The sequence below is a fragment of the Mobula birostris genome, chromosome 5 (genome assembly GCF_030028105.1).
Source record: "Mobula birostris isolate sMobBir1 chromosome 5, sMobBir1.hap1, whole genome shotgun sequence".
NCBI classification, from domain to species: domain Eukaryota; kingdom Metazoa; phylum Chordata; class Chondrichthyes; order Myliobatiformes; family Myliobatidae; genus Mobula; species Mobula birostris.
This window is the reverse complement of record NC_092374.1, coordinates 19,134,200-19,151,192: the sequence shown is the minus strand read 5'-3', so window position 1 is coordinate 19,151,192 and position 16,993 is coordinate 19,134,200.

The window sequence follows — 16,993 nt, the reverse complement described above, 5'->3', positions numbered from 1 at the left end:
GATAGTCTAGATCAGCATATGTATACATTAATGTAGACTTAAAGGAAAGACATTTTAATATTCTGTTTAAGATGCAGGTCTGTAGGAACAGGAGCAAGAGTAGGCCATATGACCCTTCAGGACCTCTAGGGCCTTCATAGCTGATCTAATACTGGTTTCAACTCCACTAAACTGCATGATCCCTATAAGTTTAGATTTTCTCTGCATTAAATAGAAAAGCTATTCCATTAGGCTATGCATGTATAGCCAGTATATTCGTATTGTCAGCATTTGATGGCTCTGGGCCTGTATTCACTAGAATTGAGAAGAATGAAGGCTGGCCTCATTGAAATTTACTGAATGGTGAAAAACCTTGATAGAGTGGATATGGAGAGGATGTTTTCTATAGTGGAGAGTCTAAGACTAGCGGACACAGCCTCAGAATAGAGGGGTGTCCTTTTAGAACAGAGATGTGTAGGAATTTGTTTTGCCAGAATGGTGAACCTGTAGAATTCTTTGCCACAGGGAGCTGTGGAGGTCAAGTCTTTAAGTATATTTAAGGCAGAGGTTGGTAGATACTTGATCTGTCAGGGCATGAAGGGATTTGGGTAGAAGGCAGGAGATTGGTGATGAGAGGAAAATTGGATCAACCATAACAAAATGGTGGAGAAACTTGATGGACCAAATGGCAAAATATCTTATGATCTTATGAATCTGACCCCTCCTTGGATGGACCTCTTGTAGGATAAGATGAACTCCTGGCCTCAGAATCTACCTCATTATGGTCTTGCATTTTACTGTTTACCTGCACTTTCCCCGTAACATTTGCGATTTATTCTGCATTTTTATTATTTTATCTTTTCCTCCTCAATGCACAGTGTATTCCAAGAACAATCATGGTCGAAGATCATGATCACCCATGTCATACAACACAGCACATAATGATGATGATGAATGAATTAATCTGTATGAACAGTATGCAAGACAAGCTTTTCACTGTATCTTGCTACATGTAATAATTAAAAAAAACAATACCAATACTAATGCACCATTCAGTTTTCCTAACAAGAAAGATGAACAATCCATTTTCCATCTTCAGAAATGTTCTTCATCAAATAGCTTCAAGATTCCACTCAATCTCCCAGCTCAACCATTCAGCTATATAATGGGGCCATTTTACTAATGTTAACTTTCCATCCAATGTTAAATCTGACCCAGCGATGAAGACCTTTGCATCTAATTTTCACTTTCAACTAATTCCAAACCTCTTTTCTTTCTGTGCATGAGATAATGGACCTGTAGAAAACCACCTCTAACAATAAAGGTATCACACAAGGTGAGCACTTTTGCAGTCATTGTGTTACATAGCACAGAAAGAGGACTCTCGCCTGTCAAGTCCATACCAACATTCAGCCACCTAATTACATGAATCCCATTTTATCCTCCCTGCATTCTACTCAGTCATCCCCGGTATACTGGGGCTATTTTACTAAGGTCAACTGATCTACCAACTCACACATATAGGAGGATGCTAGATTAAGTGGGCAAAGCATACTTGATCCCAGGGGGAATGTGTAAGCTCTACACGGACAGTAGCAGAAGACAGAGCTGAGCCTGGATCACTGGCATGTTAGGAAGCAGAAAGCTAGAGATAGTCATATCATTAATAACCAAGAATTCTACATATGACACGTTTAATGTAGAAAATATTATTAAACAAGAACAATTTTATATCACCTGGCAAAAGTAGACTGGAACCAGCTACTTGGAGATAAATCTAAACCTGATAAGTGGGAGAATTATTGAAGAGAAATAGTGAGAGTTCGGCACAACATGTTCCAGTAAGGGTGAAAGTGAAGAAAGATAAATCCGGTGAACTCTGAATTCCAAGGGATATCAAGGTTTTAATAGAGAAATAAAATCTATGTGGCGAGTGTAGAAAACTGACAATGGGGAATGTCCTTCAGCAGCACAGCATGTGTAAGGGATACCTAAATGGCAAACTTGAAGAGCCAAGAGGGACTAATAAATATTATTGGAATCCAAGATTAAAGGAAGTCCAAAGTCATTTTTATAACTATACTAATTTTTGTTGCTTGAGTTATTGTGCTGGATGTTATGATTTACAATATTTCTACGCAAGTGGTTTTATAACACTCATGTAAATGAAATAAATGATGTAGCTTAACTAAAATTACTAATAAAAAGCTCAACACACTACACCTCACAGTAGTATAGTGGTTAGCACAACATTTTACAGTACCAGTGACTCAGGTTCAATTCCCGCCACAGCCTGTGAGGAGATTGTACGTTCTTCCCTTGACTGTCTGGGTTTCCTCTGGGTGTTTCCTTCCACATTCCAAAGACCAATGGGTTGGAAAGTTAATTGGTTATTGTAAATTGTCCCGTGATTAGACTGGGGTTAAATCCGGGATTCCTGGGCAAACTACTGGAAGAGCCTATTACGCGCATGACCTCAATCAATTGGTAAGTAAATTTATTTTGTGCAACTTGACTTTTAAAATAGATTACTTTAACTACCCATACACAAGTTGTAAGTTTTCTTGATTTCAATAAAGTGTTCAGAATACACTGCATTTCTTTCTTTTAAATTTGATGTAAAAATGCATATATTATTCTTATCTCCAACTCTAATGTAGCCAGCATCTAGCAGACCACAACAATAGCATTGATTTTCAAGTTTAAGGCCAACAACTTCTGGTGATGACCCATGTGCATTGTTAATGATCATTGCAAAAGTCATTTGAGCAAGGAATTGAAATCACTTGAATTGAAAAGAGAGATCAGGTGAGATGATTTGTATCTAAGGGATGGAGAATGGAGACTGGAGGCCTAACCTGAAGTTGGAGGACCTTGTCCATGTGAGTGGGATTGTGGGATGAAGGAAAGATCCTTGTTTTGCTGTTCCTTGTTGTGTTCTGTGTCCTTCAGCCTTGTTATGTTAGCACCAAAATGTGTAGTGACACTTGCGAGCGTCCCGCAGCACATATCTTGGTTGATCGTAGGATGTATTTCAATGGTTCAATAATTCCATTTAAAATCAGAGAATGTATGCAGCGTACATGTACATCAACATGTATTCTGTGTATATGTTGTAGCTGTGAATGAAGTCACCAGAGAGACACAGCTGGTAGATGTGCAAGTCATAGAAGTCTTTATTTGGGACACACATGAGCTGGCAGCCTTTGGTCTCATGAGACAGAGAGACAAGGACTGAGACTCCCCAACCCAACATTACAGCACATTTTTATATGTTAAAGAGCAAAGGTAACAGGACAATTTCTATAGTTACAGTGCTTCTTTTGAGTTACATATAATTTTTTGAATACCTGGGTCTTCCCAGTAACACACCCAAGCTGTGTGTTAACTACTATGATCTCTGAGTCATGCAATAGGGTGTCGATTGTATTCATGCATATGCAGACACCTCGTCTCCTGTTCTAAGCTACATTTCCCTCCAGAGCTCCATTTTAGAAACATAGAAACTTAGAAAACCTACAACACAATACAGGCCCTTCAGCCCACAAAGCTGTACCTTAGAACTACTTAGGGTTACCCATAGCCCTCTATTTTTCTAAGCTCCATGTACCTATCCAGGAGTCTATCATTTCCGCCTCCACCACTGCCGTCAGCAGCCCATTCCATTCACTCACCACTCTCTGCGTAAAAAACTTAGCCCTGACATCTCCTCTGTACCTACCTCCATGCACCTTAAAATTATGCCCTCTTGTGCTAGCCATTTCAGCCCTGGGTAAAAGCCTCTGACTATCCACACAATCAATGCCTCTCATTATCTTGTACACTTCTATCAGGTCACTTCTCATCCTCGGTCGCTCCAAGGAGAAAAGGCCAAGTTCACTCAACCTATTTTCATAAGGCATGCTCCCCAATCCAGGCAACATCCTTGTAAATCTCCTCTGCACCCTTTCTATAGTTTCCATATCCTTCCTATAGTGAGGCAACCAGAACTGAGCACAGTACTCCAAGTGGGGTCTGATCAGGGTCCTATATAGCTGCAACATTACCTCTCAGCTCTTAAACTCATTCCCACGGTTGATGAAGGCCAATGCACCATATGCTTTCTTAACCACAGAGTTAACCTGCGCAGCAGCTTTGAGTATCCTATGGACTCGTACCTCAAGATTTTAAGTTTAATCTACAGCCCATATTCAGATCTGAATGTTGGTGGCTGAAGATAAATATTAGCTATACTGATTCTCCAAAATACACCCTAAAAGTACATATGATAAATCAATCTGAGTCATTTTCCACAACAGCATCACTAGTCATTATTACAGCCTCAGTTGCATGTGATACTGTTTTTGAACAATATTGGTAGATCCAAATTCCAGAGTAACCTGATTGCAGCTCCTTTATTGAGTTCAGGATTATGTGATCAGATGATGACAGAGTTTAAAAATTCAGTTGCAATATGTACATGTCTCATCAATGTCTGTCACACTGTTGACAGATTTATATTGTTCAGATCGTCTGGGAACCTTTGAAAGGTCTTTATTCACAGCCTGCAGCCATTGTTGATTCAAATGGTGTTGAGTGACATTTGGGAAATGAGCTTGCATCAGATCATGAAGTGATGAAATAAATCATCCCAAGATATTGATCGAAACCATTTCTGTTGAGTCTTTGTGTGCAATCTCTCTTTTTCTTAATTTGAGTAAATTCAAAGGAAACTCACTTGCTTCATGTGGATTATCTGCCAGGTACATCGTCATGCTGGTTTACAAGTGCAATCATTTAATACTTCCTCAAATATAAGATGCTTTAAAACTACCTTTCAATTCACCTGCTTTAGAATCTCATGGAATTACTAGTGGCACTTGAGGAAAATTTGAGATTGTATTAAAATAAAATGCTTATTATTGCTATATTATTAGATTTCTAGACTAATACAGTACAAAACCAGCCCTTTCAGCCCAAGTTGTCTACGTTGACCATTGTGCCCGCCAGGCTAGTCCAGTTTGCTCATGTTTGGCTCACATCCCACTAAACCCCTCCTATCTATGTACATAACCAAATGTCTCTTAAATTTTGTTATTCAAAGTTCAAACGTTCAAAGTAAATTTATTATCATAGCACATATATGTCACCACATATAACTCTGAGATTCATTGTCCTGCGGGCATACTCAACAAACCTATTAACGGGTTCAATGACAGGTCAAGTAGAGTGCAGAAGACAGCAAACTGTGCAAATGCAAATATAAATAAATGGCAATAAATAAGGAGAACATGAGAAAATAAAGTAAAGAGTGAGATCATTGGTTGTGGGAACATCTCAATGAAAGGGCAAGTGAGGGTGAGGTTAGACCACTTTGATCAAGAGCCTGATGGTTAAGGGGTAATAATTATTCTTGAACCTGGTGGTGAGAGTCCTGAAGCTCTTGTACCTTCTACCTGATGGCAGCAGTGAGAAAAGAGCATGGGTTGGCTGGTGAGGATCTCTGATGATAGATGCTGCTTTCCTGTGACAGTGTTTCACATAGATGTGTTCAATGGTTGAGAGGGCTTTACCTGTGATGTGCTTGGCTGAATCTACTACCTTTTGTAGGATTTTCCACTCAAAGGCGTTGGTGCTTCCGTACCAGGCCATGATGCAACCAGACAATACACTATCCACTACACATTTATAGAAGCTTGTAAACGTTTTTGATACCATGAATCCCCGCAGACCCCTGAGGATGCATAGGTACTGCCGTGCTTTCTTCGCAGTTGCATTTACATACTGGATCCAGGGCAGGTCCTCTGAAGAGGCAACACCTAGGAATAACCCTCTCCTCCTTTGACCCTCTGATGAGGACTGGCTCATGGACCTCTGGTTTCCTTCTCCTGAAGTCTACCTGAACCATTTTCCTTGGCAGCTTCTTCCATGTGTACTCCAGCCTCTGTGTAAAGAAGTTGCATGTCAGGTGCTTTTTAAATCTTTCGCTTCTCATCTTAAATCATTGCCCTCTAGGTTTTAACCCCCCAATCATGGGAAAATGACTGTGTGCATTTACTGTATCTACGCTCCTAGTAATGTTATATGCTTCTATAAGGTTATTATTCAATCTTGAATGTTCCACTTCTTCACTGTGTTGTGTCTAAAATCTTACAACATTTGATCTGATGCTTAATGCCCCAGTGGCTGCTTTGTGAGCCATTGTTCATTCATCCCAGTCTATAACTTTACAATCTATTTTGCGAATGATTTCCTTTGCAGTTCCCCTAAAAGTGTTACATGTTGAAGTCTCTGTATTTGTCAAAATTAAAGGGACCGCTGTCAAAAATGTTCAAGGAACACCTGATATTCCAACGTCAGTGAAACAGCCTACCGAGAGGAGGTGGAAGAGCTCGAGGCCTGGCGCCAGGCAAATAACCTTCTCCTTAATGTCAACACGACAAAGGAGATGGTTATCAACTTCAGGATAACTCGTACCATTCATATCCCCTTTTACATCAGTGGCACGGCACTGGAAACTGCAAGCAGTTTCGAACTCCTGAGAGTGCACATTACACACAACCTTTCATTGTCCCAGAACATAGCCTATACAGTCTAAAAAGCTCATCAATGCCCTTTCTTTCTGAGGAGACTGATGAGCTGGATTTTGCACATCCATGCTCACTTCGTTCTACAGATGCACAGTAGAGAGCATTCTGACAAGCTGCATCACTGCTTCGTATGAAAACTGCACTGCAGCAGACAGGAAAACTCTACAAAGGGTGGTCAAAGCTGTCCTTGTATCACTGGCACCAACTTACCTGCCATCAAGGGCATATAAGCAGAAACGTGCCAGAGAAGGGCCAGTAACATCATGAAGGTTCCCACCCACCTTGCTCATGGACTGTATGTCACTCTCCCATCAGGGAGGAGGCTACATAACATCCACACCAGGACCACCAGACTCAGAAACAGTTACTTTCCCCAAGCAGTAAGGCTGATCAACACCTCCTCCCAGTAATTCCACCACTACTTTATTTTGTCCTGTTAGTCACCTGAAGTGTACAGCCTGAGGTCACTTTACGAATATACGAACAATCAACCATATGTACCGTATATAAGCAAACATGTGCATCTACATTTTTATCATGATTTTTAAAATTATTACTGTGTTCTATATTTTTTCTGTTTTTATTTCTGTACTGCATTGGATCCAGAATAAAAATTGTTTTGTTCTCCTTATTACACTTGTGTACAGGAAAAAAACAATAAACGATCTCGAACATAGCAAACATGCATTTGGACATCAGCCAAAATTAGATTAATGAGGAGAGTTTTTCCTGTTCTATCAGAAAAATTCAAAAATAATGATTCTTTGGTTATTGTAACCAGCTCCTGCAATAATACCTAAGGTATTTTTTGTATTCCTTTAAACTTGCTCCCTTTTCTCGATGTTTTTCATCTAATTGTTTTAAGTCAGATCTGATCTCCTGCAGAAACTCAGTACAAACAATTTCAGGGTGAAAGGGAGTATAGAAGGTTTTCAAAAACATAGACACGGAAGATGGTGAGGAAACTCCCCATAACCGTGACATCGAAAATCAGAGGGCTATGCTGATTTTTTGATGAGGATTTGAACAGTAAATGAGCTGAAATGGGAGCAGTCTGTGGTGTTATCAACAAAGAAGTTATAGGATGACAACTCAGCTCAGCGACAATTTGTTCTCGAAGCTAGTCCTTTCAGCCTCATAGGAAAGAAAAGCAAGGATTTCTTCCAGCCCAATCAATGTTCCAGTGGCTTTAGACTGGTAACTGTTAGTCCAATTGACTTTTCAGTTCCTTTGTTTAGTGATGATTGCACAACACACAGAACTACACTCAGTAGCCAGTCTATTAGGTACCTCCTGCATGTTCATGGTCTTCTACTTCTGTAGTTAATCCACTACAAGGTTCAACGTGCTGTGCATTTAGAGATGGTCTGGGGCACACAAATGTAATGTGATTATTTGAGTTACAGTCATCTTCTCAAACCAGTCTGGCTATGACCTCTAACCTCCCTCATTAACCAAGCATTTTCGCCCACAGAACTGCTGCTCGTTGTTTTTTTTGTTCTTTGCACAATTCCCTGTCAACTCTAGGCACTATTGCATATGAAAATCCCAGGAGATCAACCGTTTCTGAGATACTGAAACGACCTCATCTGGCGCCAACAATCACTCCACAGTCAAAGCCACTTAGATCATATTTCTTCCCCATTCTGATGTTTGGTCTGAACGACAACTGAACCCCTTGACCATGTCTGCATGCTTTTATGCATTGAGTTGCTGCCACGTGATTGGCTGATTAGATATTTGCATCAACAAACAGGTGTACAGCTGTACCTAATAGAGTCGACATCCATGTGCCTATCTAAGTTCAAAGTTCATGCTCAAAGTAAGTTTATTATCAAACTACATATATGGTGTCATATACAGCCCTGAGATTCATTCACAGTAAATACAAGAAACACAATAGAATAAATGAAATTTGGACAAACAACAAACTGTGCAAATACAAAAAGAAAGAAAAAAGAAGTGCTTTCCGATTGCCTTCTTCTGGGCAGTGTCTTTACAAGACGGGTGATCCCAGCCATTATCAATACTCTTTGGAGATTGTCTACCCGGCATCAGTGGTTGCATAACCAGGACATATGATAGGCACCCAGCTTCTGAAATGATCAACCACCACCTACTTGCATGGTTTCACGTGACCCTGATCGAAGAGCTAAGTAGGAGATACATCTTATGCAAGGGTGACCTACAGTCTAGCGGAGGGAAGCAGTGATTTACGCCCCCTTTGGTAGAGACATATCTCTATCCCTCGACCAAATATTTTTAATAATGTCAGTAAAGTATCATTATAGCCTAAAGTTTGGTATCTTTTATGGAATACTTGAAGTTGAGGATGCTCACATATGCCTGCTATAACGTCTTTGAAGGCAGTGAAGGTTGGAGTTTTGGAGTACACTACTAAATCGTAAGTATGTTGTAGTTGAAGCGCCTTATCAGGAACTTGGACAATATTCCGTTACACCACAACCTGAGCTCCACAGAGATTTAGGGAGCCACTTGTCATGGTATTCCTCTCACTTTTATGGTAAGATACACAACAGGATCTTCTTGCAATAGTAGCAATGGCTGGTACACAACGTGTTGAGGTTCTAAATAATAGTGATTCCACCCACTAACCCCTTTCACCAAAATAATAATGGTGGAGCAAATCTGTGATAGTTAAACCATGATACTGTGCAGAGTATTGAGCTGATATTTCTTGGAGAAGTTCATTATCTTCTAATGGGAAACATTAGATCAGTGTTCTTGTCACACTTCCCCTTAGGATCCAACTAAAGAGTCTCAGGTTATATGTAGCCCTGGTTAGACCACACTGGGAGCACCATGTTCAACTCTGATCTCCTCACCATGGAATCATGTTGATGAATGAGGAAACTGTGGAAAAGACTTAAAATGATGTGATTATAATTAAGAAAATGCAACTAATACGAAAGATTATGTCGACTGAAGCTCAATAACTTGACAATTAAAGGGAGAATTGAGGGACAATTAGAGGTTGTCATAGCTGGGAGAGGTAGTGGGGATAAGCTCCCACTACCTATTAAATGTTCACAATGGTGTACATCTTAAATAGCCTCTGACAACCAAGTCCAGCTCCTGGCCTTCACGTGTGGCTTCGCTGGTGGAACCACTGACAGGTGGAGGGGCAAAGGCGAATTACTGGCACCTTAAAGCCAGTCACTTCAGGCAGATCATGTGGCAGCTCACGTAGGAGAAGCAAAATTCTGATCTCCAACATCTGCTGCCTTGTAGCTCTACCCACTCATGGGGAAGGCTTTGAGAGTAAGCCCCAAGGGAAAGATTTGGAGCTGGAGTCCCTACAGCAGTCGATTGTTGAGTTCAAATTGACTGGCAACTCTTGTGACACTGCTGGAGCAAAAATACATCGATCTCTGCCATTCCTTTGAATTTATTAGCTGCACGGGCAACGGTTTGCTTTCCATATCATCTGCCCTGGCTGGTGTATCATGTAGACAGCTGGAGGCAATCGATAAACAGACTGCCTCCCTAAAGGGGGGAATGAAAAATATGTTTCATGGGGTAGATGTGAGAAGTTATTTCCACTTCTAAGGAATTTTAGAATAGAAAATTTATATATATAATTATCATATAGATTACATTACAAACTTAGGGGGTGGGATCGCTTTACAAATGTGGAACATGCTGTCATGTAGATGAAGCAAGACACAACATTCCAGAGGAACAGCAAGACGGGCAGCAACTATAGAAATGAATGAATTGTCAACACCTCCCCTCCCTTCCATCTTCTTATTCTGGCATCTTCCCCCTTCCTTCCCAGCCCTGATGTACAGCTTTAACCTACAGCATCAATTGCTTATTGATTTCCATAGATGCTACCTGACCTGATGAATTTCTCCAGTATTTTATGTGTGTTGCTCTGGATTTCCAGCTCTGCAGACTCTCTTATGTCTGTGTAGTTGAAGCAGAAGGATTTTGTGCAGAAGAGGACAAGAATAGGAAATTATAAGGTAGGAGGAATCAGACAGAAGGGAGGGAGGCTATAATGAGCTCGTGAGCCAAATGGTGTATTTCTTTACAGCAGGTTCTATGTAATTGTGTACAGTGTGTTATCTTCCTGGATTGTACCAACTATTATCATTTCAGAAGTAGTATTTCCTCATTCCATCAAGGGATGCAGGACATCCATAACAAAGGCCATATTTATTGTCCAACCTGAAGACATTTCAAAGGGTGTTTTTTTGAGTCTGGAGTCAAATAGGGATATACTTCAGATTGGGATATGGATAGGAGATTTCCTTCAGTAAAGGACGTTGATGCACTAATTAAGCTTTCTTTTTAAATCATGTTAAAGAATTGAATGATAACATGTCTGAAACTTTTTATTAAGCTGAATTTATTTAATTATTTGAATTTAAATTCTCCAACTGCCCTGTTGAGATTGAGCCTAATTCACTTGCTGAGTCCACTGGATGGCAGTCCAGTACATGAACACTTCTTTAAGTTCAAGGATGACTTGTTTCCACCTTTGTGTTACTGAGATGGCTCATAAGGTCAGTGAGGGAAAGACAGATTTGTCCGGGGTGGACAGAAGACATTTGGTGAAGTGGGCAGACAAATTAAGAAGGGGTCACTCTCATTCATCCATTAACAGTGAGCTTCCATGTGCTCCTGAAGCACGGACTCAAGGTTCTCAAAAACATCTTAACCTAAGGTAACCCTAGGTAATTTCTAAGGTAAGGACATGTTCGGCACAGCTTTGTGGGCTGAAGGGCCTGTATTGTGCTGTAGGTTTTCTATGTTCCTATGTTTTATATCTTGAATACACCTTCTCTATTTTGATCAGTCATCAGTCAGGACAACTCAATAAAGATAAGACATTTTTTTCAAGGACATGCAAACGTTCAAAGTCCAAAGTTCAAAGAAAGTTCATTATCAAAGTACATATATGTCACTATACAGAACCCTGGAATTAATATCATCTCCCTGAACAAGAAGGCACAGTACCATCTCCACTTCCTACGAAGATTGAAGTAAGCAAGGCTCCTCTCACATCGTAATTGCATTTTACAGGAGAACCATTCTGACAAGTTGCATCTTTATCTGGTATGGAAGCAGCTGAGCATTGGACTGGAAGTCCCTACAAAGGACTGTGAGAATAGTTGAGGATCACAAAGGTATCCCTACCATCCATTGAGAACATTTAGTATTATTAAGGATCCCACCCATCTTCCAGCATCCTCTTTGACTTTTTGCCATAAGGCAGGAGGCTCTGATGCAGAAGAACAAGAATGGTCTGGATGGGAAATAGTTTCTTCCCTCAGGCCATTAGGCCTCTGAACTCCCTGTCACATCGCTTTCAAAGTGTCATAGGTTAATTTGTTCCATACCTTACAATATATAATTTATGCACTTTAGTTTGTTATTTATGCATGATTCATCTGTAGATTTTATCCTTACCTTCATAAGTGATTGTGTGTTATGTGTACTACTGTGCTTTACACCCTGGTTTGGTGGAACATTGTCTCATTTCTATATAAATTATATGGTTATATACATTATATACATGTATATAGCTAAATGGCAATTAACTTGACATAATTTGACTTGGTTATCTTGCGGGATACACAAAATACAAGAAGTACAATAAAATCAATGAAAGATTACACCCAGTAGGATAGACAATAACCAGTGTGCAAAAGAGAGAACAAACTGTGCAAATAGAAAAATAAAAAAAATAATAACCATAATAATAGTAATAAATCAGAAATACTTGTAAATATCGAGAACATGAGATGAAGAGATCTTGAAAGTGAGTCCATATGTTTGTGGGAACAGTTCAGTGATGGGACGATTGAAGATGGGTGAAGAACATGAAGATGGCAGAGTTTGACATTGAAATTATTAAAATCGATATCTGTACCTGGCTGGAGTTCATTTGTCATGGTCTATCTGTAACTTGATTTGTTCATACACGTACTGAAGCAGATCTCTCACCTGATTTCATTTCTACCTCAGCCTTTATCATATTCAAAAATGCTGCTGCCGCTGATTTTTGGAGAGAGTTCCAAAGATTCATTAGGATAAGAATTTTCTATCAACTCCGATATAAATAGATGATTTTCTTATTTTTAAACAGGTGACCCCTATTTGTACTTTCAGCACATCCTTGAATCTTTCCCTCTGTCTATCTTGTGATCTCTTCCTGTGGTGGCGCACAGAATAAAGTGCCTATGTCAAGAATTACCAACAGTGTGTCTGCCATTCTGTGCCATCACTGAAAAACAAACAGCACTGTGCTAAGTGAGTAGAAAATGCATTTGTCTTTGTCAGTCTGTGTTTTCTAAGCAAGTTCATCTAAGTTGTGATTGCAGGCACACTCCCTGTAAGGATAATCTCACCAGTATAAGCACCTGGAACAGTGTAAGATCGTTTCCAATTCTTCAGGAAATCCCTGGAATTTCAGCAAATACTCTCCATGAGTTCAAATGCTTATATTTGTTCAAAATCACACAGAAGGGGGCATTTAAGATAGCAGATACATGCCAACTCCCAAAAGAGCAAAATGGAGACAGAGGAGGCTGCAATTGCTTGAACCTAGAGCAATACACAAAATGCTGGAGGACCCCAATGGTTCAGGCTGCACTTCTGGAGGGAAATGTTCTGTTAATAATTTTGATTGAGACACTTCATCTGGAATAAAAGATAGGGGGAGTTAGCCAATGTAAAATGGTGGAAGGAAGAGGTGAAGCAAGAGCTGTCAGGGGATAGGTGGATCCAGGTGAGAGGGGTAGTGACAGGCTTGACTGAAAGATAGAATGGAGATCATTAACCTACTATATGCTTGCTCTTGATGCCCCCCATCCTTGGTTTCTTTCCACATCCTATGGTTGTGCTTTTAGATGAAGTGACTCCAATCAGGGTCATGTGAAGCCATGGAAGTAGGTGGTGGATGCTTGTATGAGCAACTGGTGCACATCACAAGTCTGGGTTATGTGACAACTGACACCAGGCAGACAATCCCTGAAGAGTACTGATAATAGCTGAGGTAAACTGTTTTGTGGGGTATATGGGATGTCTAGGGAAGGGTATCACCTCTGGTGGGGGGGCTTGCCGTGTCCTTTTCAGGACAGCTCGTCCACCTTTGGTCTCCACCTGGCGCTCAGCTCTCACTGTGGTTCTAAGTAGCTGTAATATGCGCAGCGGCCACACCCCGGTAAACCATCTTGGCAGACGGGCTAAACCAGGTGAGGGTAGCTGACGGGTCTTCAACCCTCGGTGAGGTAGGGGATCTACCTATCCCAACGAGTGAAGTCTGGCCATGGCGGATTGAGTGAAAGAGACCGATTAATGGTCTAACGGTCAAGAAGGCAGGCCAACAGGCGTTGGTGGAGTGCTAAGAGCACGACAAAGCACCTAGATGTCCTGGTCTTCTACTGCAAAAGGTGGTGTTCTCTTTAAACTCACCCAGCAGAAGGCAAAGACAAGCCGCTGCTGTAAGCTGCCACGTACACACTTTCCCAATATGTCAGAGCGGCGTGGAGGGAAATAGTCCGCCAACTGGAAATTCCAGATGCGACCTACGATGATGACGATGAACCTGTCTTGTAAGTCACTGCCCAGAAGAAGGCAATAACAAACCACTTCTGTAGAAGAATTTACCAAGAACAATCATGATCAAAGAGCATGATCACCCACTTCATGTGACACTGCACATAATGATGATGATGGTAACCACTGTAAATTGCCACAAAGGTGGAAATAAGTGGCAAACAAAAATCAAAAATGGAGTTATATCAGCTATATCTGTTTTGGCTTTCAGTCCAGAGGAAGTGTCACAACCCAATATGTCAACTGCCCATTTCCCTCAACAGGGGGAACAAAGGAACAGCTCTTTAGAGGGAAGTGCTCTTTGCCTATCAGCTCTCCTTTTGATGAGCACAAGAGATTCTGCAGATGCTGAAAATCCAGAGCAACACACACAATGCTGGAGGAACCCAGCAGGTCAAAGAGCATCTCTGGAGGGGAATAAATAGTCAATGTTTTGGGCCAAGACACTGACTGCTTTTTCTCCTCCATAGATTCTGCCCAACCTGTTGAACTCCCTTTTTGAATTTTGTTTGGCATTTATTCGCCATGCAACAAATTACAGTGATCATGTTATCTAAGAACAGAGCCTCAGGATGTGGGAGTAGTTCAAGTTCAAGTTTAATTATCATTCAACCATACATGAATATCCATGAATGAAGGAAACGTCATTCATCCAGGGACATGATGCAAAACATATTACCGACAGTCATGCGCAGCACAAGGCACATAGAGCACATATTACATAGTATATCCTGTAAATTGGTGGTGCTTGGGTATTGTTGGGAAGAACAAACAGTTCTCGGCAGTCTGCAGGTGAAAGTACTCACAAATGTATGGACACATGTAATCCCACTTGTCTTCTGCCAAGCAGACCCTGGAAGGCAGCACTGAATTGAGGGGACACTTCCCAATCCAGCATGGACATCTCGCCACACCACCTCCGGTGTCTCCCCTCCTGGACTGCTGCAACAGGTAAGCCCACGGCTTGAGGCCTAATCCCCACTCGCAGCTCGCCAGCTGTCATCTTTGCCAATAAACTAGTGAATCGCACTTGCAGTATTTTGCATTATCAATGTCAAACAGGGTCTTGTGATCACAAGAAAAATATCCATCACAATCATTCGTTATTAGACTGGACACCATCTTCCTGCGCCAACTCTGATGCCTTTCTGCATCAGGCAGCAACATGGTCCGCTTCAAGTGCAGCTCCGTAAGCTCCTCCACCAATGAACAACTCGCAGCTGGGGTAGACATGCAATACATGAAATATTTAAAAGTCCAATATTGTCTTGTGATTGTAAAAAAGAATTTAAAGAAGACAAAAGCACCTTTGGTTTGCTTAGGGTAGGCCTCTGCATTTGTGCGTGCCGCCATCTTACCGGAGTTCCCAACAGAAATACATACACACACACACATGGGATAAATGCTGATTCCATAAAGACAACACCCAAAGTCAGGATAGAACCAGGGCCACTAGAGGTATGAAACAGTTCACCAGCTACAGCACCGTCATCTTTTGGCTGTGAAAGTTACAGAAACCCTGTTTATTTTTTGCCATGAAAGGGCATTTCAATTGTTGTTGAGAGTAAACAGCACACTCACCTTTCCATCACTGCAAACTGAACAGAAGAATTTGGCTTAGTTTTGTGTGGTTTGAGACTGTGTGAGGCCCCTCACAAATGAAAGAGAGCTTCTGAATTTCTGTCAGTCTTTCTGGGTAGGTGAAAAAATCAGTCAATTCACACTCTTCAAGCTCTCACATGCTGCACAGAAATTACATAAACATTTCAACAGATAAATGTTGAAAAGAGAATTGGACTTTGATGCATTGCTCAAGCCCTCACAGGCCCTGAATGAACTGCAACACAAACACACAAAATTGCTAATTATTCTCAGTTTGGAGATTCTATTCACTCAAACATATTGTATGTTGTCAAAGAATTTAAGTACAATAGTAATGGTTCAGGAAGAGAAATGCATTTTCCTCCTTATTGAATCCTTCAAATGAAAATAACTTTCTCATGTGAATCCTGGAACAATTTCATGAAGTAATTGTAAAGGTGTTTTACTTGTAGAATGAAATAGATTTATATTAGCATGAAAAATGGGCTGAAACATGGTAGATGGAATTTAATTTAATGCAGATAAGTGCGAGGTGCTGCACTTTAGTAAAACCAACCGGGGCAGGTCTTACAGATCAAACGGTAGGGCACTGAGGAGTGTGGTAGAACAAAGGGATGTAGGAATAACAGGTCCATAATTTGTTGAAAGTGTCCTCACAGGTAGATAGGGTCATAAAGAAAGATGTTACCACATTGGCTTTCATAAATCAAAATGCTGAGTACAGAGGGTGAATGTTATGTTGAAGTTGTATGTGACTTAAGTTGGAGTATTGTGTGCAGTTTTGGTCACCTACCTCCAGGAAAAATGTAAATAATGTTGAAACAGTATAGAAAAAAATTACAAGCAAGTTGCCAGGTCAGGAGGACCTGAATTATAAGGTAAGATTGAGAGGAGATTTGATGGAGGCATACAAAATTATGAGGGATGTAGATAGGATAAATGCAAACATGTTTTTTCCACTGAGATTGGGTGGGACTACAACTGGAGGTCATGGGTTACGAGTGTGCTAAAAAGTTTAAGGGGAACGTGAGGGGCAACTTCTTCACTCATGAGTGTGTGGAATAAGCTGCCAGCACAAGAGGTACATGTGATCTATATTTCAATATTTAAGCGAAGTTTGGATAGGTACATGGATGGTAATGGTATGGAGGGCTATGGTCCTGGTAGAGGTTGATGAGAGTAAGGAGTTTAAATAGTTTCAGCATGGACTAGATAGGCCAAAGGGCCTGTTTCTGTGCTGTACTTTTCTGTGA